Here is an 8,914-nt window from a genome sequence, read left to right as displayed (position 1 = left end):
ATGTGTTTGTATCTTTTTTAGCCCTGAAGAAGCCCTGCAACGTGGGGCGAAACGTTGGCTCATTAAAATAGTATATTTCTACTATTTGAGTTTTTCTTGACCGCACCCGGACCATATTCCTTTCATCTTTACACACGGTCAATCAATAATCTTCTAATATAAGAAATGTTTTGTTTTTGTTTTCAAATGATGAGCTTTTGTTTATGATTATAACTTTGTCAACATTCTTGCTATTACTTGTAGTATTTCACAATTAGATTAATTGAAAACTGTGGAAAAGGACTTTCATTCTAGTATATTGTTTTAGATAAGTAGAATAATGTTTCTACTTTGATGTGTTTTATTTAGTACTTTTGTTATAGCCCTGTAACCTTTTATTTATAATAAACTATTGTTTTAGAAATCGTCTACTTTCTTCAGAATTACAAGTATAAACTATGAAAAAAGTTGTTAATTAACTTAGAGAAAACCGGTTCGGAAATAGTCAAAAGTGTACCCAATCTCATTCCAAGATTCTAATATCTATTTGACATTTTTTTTCTTTTAAACTGTAGTGCTGTAGAAAGTGACAAACTGATGTTCGTTTTTCACAATTCGGCATACCCTTAGATACGATTTTTTTTCAGACTTTCTTATTTATTGCTCATTAACAAGTGAATGGCAGACGCCTGTAATAGTAAAGTTTTAAACAACTATTCGCCGTCACAACAATGTATTAAATTAATGAGCTACGTTTTCACAATGGGTTGTTACATTTTACAGTTTGGTCATTTCTTATCTTCATTGGTCATTATCGTTATTTTTAACTACGACACATTTAAAGTAGTTCCGTTCACGTTCTTATGTGCTTATAAAATATATATATATATATATTACCTGATTAAAATAAAATTTTAAACTGACACATAACATCACTGAATTAGTTTTTTATTTGATTATTTATTGAAGCACACCACCTACCCTGACCGCTTTCGCTTATATCGCTCCCGAAACAAATTAATTTCTGACTGTTCATGGTTGAATGCTTGTATTTATAGCTAACCTTGGATTATCACGTCTGCGTTGAAACTTACGGCTTAGTTAGTTAAAATGTTTAACAAAATTTGTACTCCCTTCGTGAAACAATATTATATAAAGCTACTCCAACTAGATAGCAACAACTGGATGAGTCTGCAATATAATTGGGTAACACAGATAAGAAAACTATTAGAGAGCTTCGGAATGTTTGACCCGATACTATTCAAATGTCCTGTAAGTATCAAAATAAGATTGGGGAAGATCTTGGATAGATACAAGAAATTTGTCAGGGATAAAGACATTTTGTTATTACGAGAATGGGCCTATAACCTGTGGTTCGGTAGGGTCTTCATTAAAACGGATGCTCCTCAAAGCTACTTAAAAATCAGTTGCCCTATAACTCACTTGGGAACAATTGCCCAACTACGACTCTCTGGTAAATATACAATTACTCTAAGTGTCGGTCCACACAAATATACTATGGATCCACACAAGCTATTTTCAGCTTGCGATAGAACGTCATTGCAGGATTATTTCCATTTTCTAACAAATTATCCCACGTAACGAGAGAACCTAATCTGATACATACCGAAACTAAACAATAATAACCAAAATCAGTTTTATAATTTTTGTCAGTGCCCTCATGATTGGATCTTAAAAATTTACGATTGAATAATTATTAATTTCATATTTACAATGATAAATATTGTCATGACGACAACTATTATAAAGTTTCTACCATCTCAGTGCCATATTGAATACAGGATAATGTGATAGTAGCTACACACTGTCAAATATCACGAAAAATATCAAAAACTAGTATAAAAATACTTTCATGGTGCTAATTGTCATACAGGTGCTGTTTTGTATGGATTTTACGAAGGATTTTGGACTGAACGGATTGGATACGAGAGGAATTCGATCTTTTAGTGGAGCCCCAAAGCTCAACTCCAGATAGGCCTTATTATAGTTATATAAACGAGTCTTTTGTAAGCAGTTCGAAGTTTAGACCTTTTGTTTACTAAGTGCTGTGTTCCGGCCAACATATGGTCCACAAATCGATTACATGAACATCTGATTGTTATTACGTCAAAAAACAAAACAACTACTCTTTTTTTTTATACTGCAAAAATAAACAGATGACTTCATAACGTTTGTGTGCGTACATATCGTCTCCTCGCTATGACTTTCTAGTGTAAGAATATGATTAAAGTGTTACCAAAGGGTAGTTTCTCTACATGCCTGTATCACTCCATTTTTATATTACATCAAATTTACTCAATATGTTTTTAGGTAAATACTGTTGTAAATTTTAAAAAATAAATAGAAAATATATTTAAATCCAACTCAAACTATATGAGAACGATTCTTTTTTCCGCAAAAATTATAAGCTATATTACATACATTGATCAATCTTTACTTATTGTTTTACTGAAACTTTACTTCATGTTTATTGAAACATGAATGAATGAATATTTACATTTTTCACATGTGTATTTAATCAAGTATTGTACCATCAATTGATTGTTTCTCACTACAAATAATGTATTGTTCCATTAACTGATTGTATCTCACAATATTCCTCGTGTACATAAACACTATTTGTGTTTTCGAGTACGTGAATCTTTGCTAATCGTGCTAATTTATGTAATCCGCGTTTAACATATTTGCTGCAGCTAATAACCGCTAACACTGAATATTGCCATCAGAAAATAAATTTCTAAATTCATTAGTTATTAGAGAATGTACTTGTTTTACATCGTGATAACGCTCGTCCACACGTGTATTTGCAGACCCGGCAGAAATTATTGGAGTCTGGCTACGATGTGATCCCCCACCCACCCTATTAACCAGACCTTGCGTCAACAGATTTTCACTTATTCTTCAATACTTTTATTCCCTCGAGAATTCCAAAACGCACTCAGAGGAGTTCATTGTACAAACATTCTGGGAGGACGGAATTAAAAAATTACCTGAAAGATGGCAACATGTAATAGATCAAAGTGTGTCATTTATAATTAATTAAAAATATTTACAAAAATCTAAAATTTTTATTGAAATCGCCATTAGAAACGCTGCGCACTTATTTTACAAGCAATATAATAAAAATATATGATAAAAGATAGAAATAACTTCAACGCGACCAAATCAATCGAAACTTGGCAGTGGTTTAGGACTCTATAAACTGCACCAAAAGTCACAAACCGGATCTAACTAAACAGATTAGAAAATAAAACGTTTTCAAAGTTCCTCTTTATTTGATACCAATATTTCGCCCTTACATGCGTATTAAATCTGCATTTTAAGCAGACATTCAGCTTTCCAACAATTTCATTAACGTAAAAATTCGATATAAAGTAAAGGAATTAGAAACCATTATTTGAACAGTGATAAAAACAAAAAATATTTCAAATAAATAAAGTTCAAAAATATCTAGTTTTTAATTTCTTCGAAAAATAGTATTTAAAGGTTTCAGACGCTTCTATAAACTAATACGATTTGGTTTTTAATTAAAAAATTTTATTGACCTATTTTACTAAAATCCTCATGTTTTTTTTTTTTTAAATTTTACTGAATAAAAAAAACATTTAATAGAATCATTTATATATTTTTCTTATTTTACCGAAATAGATAAATTGATTGGCGTACAATAACCATGATAAAAATATACACTTTCTGAGCTACTCAAGGAAAATGCTTAATTTGGTGAATAACATTTTATTTTTTTACTGTAGGTAAATCCTAAACATTTAGCAAAAAGCTCTAGCACAATTGATGAAGCATTGCATAAAGTACGAACAAACAAATATTAAATTTTTTTTATATATTAGATTATGTTTTAAATGATTTCTTTTATTTATTTTTTTATTGCAGTTTCTGGTTAAAGGCGCATTGTCTTTTAATTGTACATTACTATTATTCTGAAGGGACCTTGTCCCAGAATCCAAATTATTTTCTAATCTATTGTGATAAGTAATCATTTTGATTTCTAATAATCTAATAATTCTAATTCTAAAAAGAATTAATCTTATCTAGACAACTTCAGAATTTCAAAAATGAATATCTAGAAAATTTCAGTTTGCATATGCAGTGCAGTACACTTTTCATGAATATGATGTTAATTTTGTGTGGTACAGGATCATACAAGTCCTTGTATACCCTGGGTTACCCGTGCAGATTTATCAGTTCCTCATACCTTCTTTTTTTCCAAACTCCATTCTCCGAGACTTCTCCTCACATACTTCAGAGATCAGAGATGAATTTGACCTTTGGCTATATGAGTATTTGAGGACTTTTTTTTTGTTACTTTGTTAGCTTCTTCAGAGGATATTTATTTATTTATTATTATGAGAGTAGACTGCCTGAAGAACACGGGCCTCCACCACAGCCAGCGAATATATACGGTCTCTTGCTTGCACTTTCCATCTGTCAACCTTCAAGAGCTTCAAATCCTCCTCCACATCGTCTACCCATCTGATCCGGGTCCGTTTTTCCGTTTTCCACCTAGTTGCCATAAACCATCTTTTTTAAGTATCCTTTCATCGGGCATCCTCTCAACGTGTCCTAACCAGGGGAGATTATTGCTTCACGATATTTTGCAATGACACACATTGATAAAAGCACTTGAACTTAGGATTACAAAAAACAAATGTCTAATTCTAAAATGTCCTCTTCAGTCAACAGGTTATAACTTCAGACAGCAATGACATAAGAGTGGTATAATACTTATTTATTCACAATTGCAACAAAGAGGCAATTAGTACCGAGCTCTAACTATTCTCAAGTGGAACCCGCACTTCTTCTTCAGTTAAAAAGAATCCAACCATGAAGAAATCATTAATTTGATATGATATCTATAAAATAGGTCACATCCTTTAATTGAGTCCTTTAAAAGTTCTTTAACCTGAAATAAACTTTACTATTAAATAATCTTTTTTTTTGTTTGTTAATCAGGAAACCTTATTTAGACTAAAGACCATCTGATCCGGTCTGATCTAAAGACCATCTATCCGGGGACGTCCTCTTTTCCGTTTTCCACCTAGTTGCCATAAACCATCTTTTTTGGGTATCCTTTCATCGGACATCCTCTCAACGTGTCCTAACCATCTTATTCACGCTCATTTGACTAAAGCCACGATGCTGGTTTCCCGAACAAATCTATTAGCTCATCATTCCTTTTTCTTCTCCAAACTCCATTCTCCAAGACTCCTCCCCATCTTTTCTGCTTTTCTTGTCAAGGCCCATGTTTCTTTCCCTTTCTACTGGCCTTACGATGGTTTTGTAAATGACCACTCTCATCCTTTTAGAGTGTTTTTTTGCAGTGAGAAATAACATTTATTTCCTGCTGCTATCCTGGCCTCTATTTCGCTCTCTACTTTGTCATCATCTGTAACTAGGCTTCCCAGGTACTTAAATTGGTTTACAGAACTGAAAGTGTGGTCTCTGAACGTCACTTTGCTGTTGAGCTTTTCATGTACACCGTCTTGTTTTTATTCACCTTTAGGCCTAATTCATTTGCTGCTTCTTCGAATTCTTGGAATGTTCCTTTTAATGCTGCTTGGTTGCTAAATGTTGAGACATTCTATTGCAAATGGTCCCTCCTGGATTAGTTCTCATTAAACGAATAGATACTTCTAATGCTATATTAAATAACTGCAATAATATAATAAAAATAGCAGAAGTTAAATGGCTTTCGGTGGTATCGAGGTTTACAATTTGGTCTGTAGTGAAGTACGGTCTTTTGACACAAGCTCACGAAGTTGGGAAGAGAATAAAATAGTGAGGGTCCTACGAAAATAATTTAAATAAACTACATCCTCTAAAGGTTTAGGAGAATATCAAAGAGGATTCCGGGCCGGAAGATCGATAGTTGACCAAATATTCTCCCTGAGGCAGGCAATGGAAAAGTGTTTAGAGTAAAGCATTGATCTGCTATTCGTGGACTTAAAGAAGCTTATGACAAGGGAGGGACCATTTACAATTGAATGTCTCAACATTTAGCATATGCAGATGTGATCAATGCCGCAAGAACCCGAGCTGCATTAAAAGGAACATTCCAAGAATTCGAAGAAGCAGCAAATGAATTAGACCTCAAGGGGAAAACAAGACGGTGTACATGAAAGAAAGAATCAGGAAGAGAATAATAAAGTAACATTCAGAGACCATAGTTTCAGTTCTGTAAACCAGTTTAAGCCTGGTAACAGATGATAACAAAGTAGAGAGCGAAATAGAGGCCAGGATAGCAGCAGGAAATAGACGTTATTTCTCACTGCAGAAAATATTGAAGTTCTAAAAGAGAAACATGGCCCTTGACAAGAAAAGCAGAACAGAGGCTCAACACCTGGGAGAGAAAGGTATTGGGAAGGGTATGGGGAGAAGTCTCGGAGAATGGAGTTTTGAGAAAGGAATGATGAGCTAATAGATCTGTTCGGGTAACCAGCATCGTGGCTTTAGTCAAATGAGCGTGAATAAGATGGTTAGGACACGTTGAGAGGATGTCCGATGAAAGGATACCTATAAAAGATGGTTTATGGCAACTAGATGGAAAACGGAAAAGAGGACGTCCCCGGATCAGATGGCTGGACGATGTGGAGGAGGATTTGAAGCTCTTGAAGGTTGACAAATGGAAAGTGCAAGGAAGAGACCGTATAGATTGGTGGAGTAGGTCCCTGGTCTTGCAGGCAGTCTTCTCCCATAATAATAAATAATTAAACAACTTCTGAAGAAGCTAACAAAGTAACAAAAAAAAGTCCTCAAATACTCATATACCCAAAGGTCAACTTCATCTCTGATCTCTAAAATTCCTATAAAATTGCGGAACCAAATTTAGTCTAAATAAGGTTTCCTGATTAACAAACAAAAAAAAAAGATTATTTAATAGTAAAGATTATTTCAGGTTAAAGAACTTTTAAAGGACTCAATTAATGGATCGTGACCTATTTTATTGCTATCATATCAAATTAATGATTTCTTCATGGTTGGATTCTTTTTAAGTGCGAGTTTGACTTGAGGATAGTTAGAGCTCGGTACTAACCTCTTTGTTGTACTTTTGAATAAATAAGTATCATACCATTCTTATGTCATTGCTGTCTGAAGTTATAACCTATTGACTGAAGAGGACATTTTAAAATCAGACATTTTTTTTTGTACTCCTAAGTTCAAGTGCTTTTATCAATGTGTGTCATTGCAAAATATCGTGAAGCAATAATCTCCTCTGCTTTCGTGGCATTCTCCGAAGTTAGACCGTCTAAAAACAAGTGAAGGAGGGGGGCCCTCAGATTAGAGATGGTGTAATTGAAATCATTTTTTAAACAACTTTGGGTTATAAATAACTCGCTAGTTAAAATCATCAACTTATATAGTATTTGAAAAGCAATAGAAAAATTAAACATTTAAAAATTAAAAAAGAAAAAATTCTTGATTTCTGATTAACAAAATCATGAATTAGTTGTTTTTCAAACTTTTACAAAATTATCCTAATATTTATGAATAGTAATTTATTTAAAAAAGAAAACAAATATTTAAAAAATATTAGTAAAAAAAACTAAGTTTATCAAACCACCTTATATAACAAATTTAGTAAACGTATTTCAGACTATATGGTACCATTTCTGGTCAATCGTTTACCAGGAGAACTAATAAATATATCGATAACAAAGGACATTAAAAAATAAATATTTGACTGGATAGTTTATTACATTTATGAATCTCAATAACTGATTTTGATGCACCAAATGACAAAATCTGTCTGTAGCTTTTTTTAACTCCACTTAAAGCCTCCAGTCATTATTGGGGAAAAATAAATCAGTTGTTTTTATGTGAAATTCAAGACTTTATAAAACATGTTTCGGATTGTCCGATTTGAGTCATTATGAACCGTTTTGTTCAATAATTTGTTGCCATTATAAAGGTAGCTTCATAATTCCTCTTCCATAGAGGTTTTCGTCCCTATTGCCGAAAAACTCTAGTAGTCAATTTTCACAGTCTTCTCTTGATGCCAATTTCTTATCACCAAGAAAGCATTGCAATGCTAAAAAAATATGATAATCGCTGGGGATCAGGTCCGGACTATATGGTGGATGCATCAAACTTCCCAACCAAGCTCCCGGAGTTTTTGGATAGTCACTATTGATGTGTGTGGCCTGGCGTTGCTTTGCGGAACTCGACACTTCTTCTGTTGGCCAATTCTGGCCGTTTCTAGTCAATCGCTAGCTTCAAACGGTCCAGTTGTTGACAATAAAGATCCGAATTAAGTGTTTGGCCATATGGAAGCAACTCATAATGAATGACTCCTTTTCTATCCCACCAAATGCACAGCAGAACCTTCCTGGCCGCTAGTCCTGGTTGGCCACCGTTTGAGCTGCTTCACCGCGCTTTGACCATGATCGTTTTCGGACAATATTGTCGTATGTAATCTATTCTTGTCTCCAGTTTAAGAAATGGGTCGATTTCATTCCGTTTGGCTAAGGCTTCTCAGATGGAAATTCGATCCATGTTTTTTTTTGTGTTAATTTGTGTGACACCCAAACAAGCTTCTTTTTGAACTCAGCTTTGTGCAAATGGTTTAAAACTGTTTTATGGTCGATTTTTAGCTCTTAGGCGATGTTGTTACGACTTCTAACATGCCAGTCAACTTTGATTATTTCTGTGATTTTATCGACATTTTCGACGACGGGCCTGGTGTGTCGTCAGCACCAAAAATATCCGAATAGAATTGACGAAACCAAAATTGCGCGTAATTAGCTGTTACAGTATTGGGACCATAACCACCATTCACAAATGCAGCCGTCTGGCTTGCATTTTGCCTTTATCAAAGAAAAACTGAAAAGTGCATAGAATTTTCTCTTTTTTGACTTTAACCTTTAACATCCTGTCACTCACAACTGAATGAAAAAAA

This window comes from Halyomorpha halys, unplaced genomic scaffold (assembly GCF_000696795.3).
Source record: "Halyomorpha halys isolate HHAL.00 unplaced genomic scaffold, Hhal_1.1 Scaffold835.1, whole genome shotgun sequence".
Classification (NCBI taxonomy): domain Eukaryota; kingdom Metazoa; phylum Arthropoda; class Insecta; order Hemiptera; family Pentatomidae; genus Halyomorpha; species Halyomorpha halys.
This window is presented reverse-complemented; position numbering follows the sequence as displayed.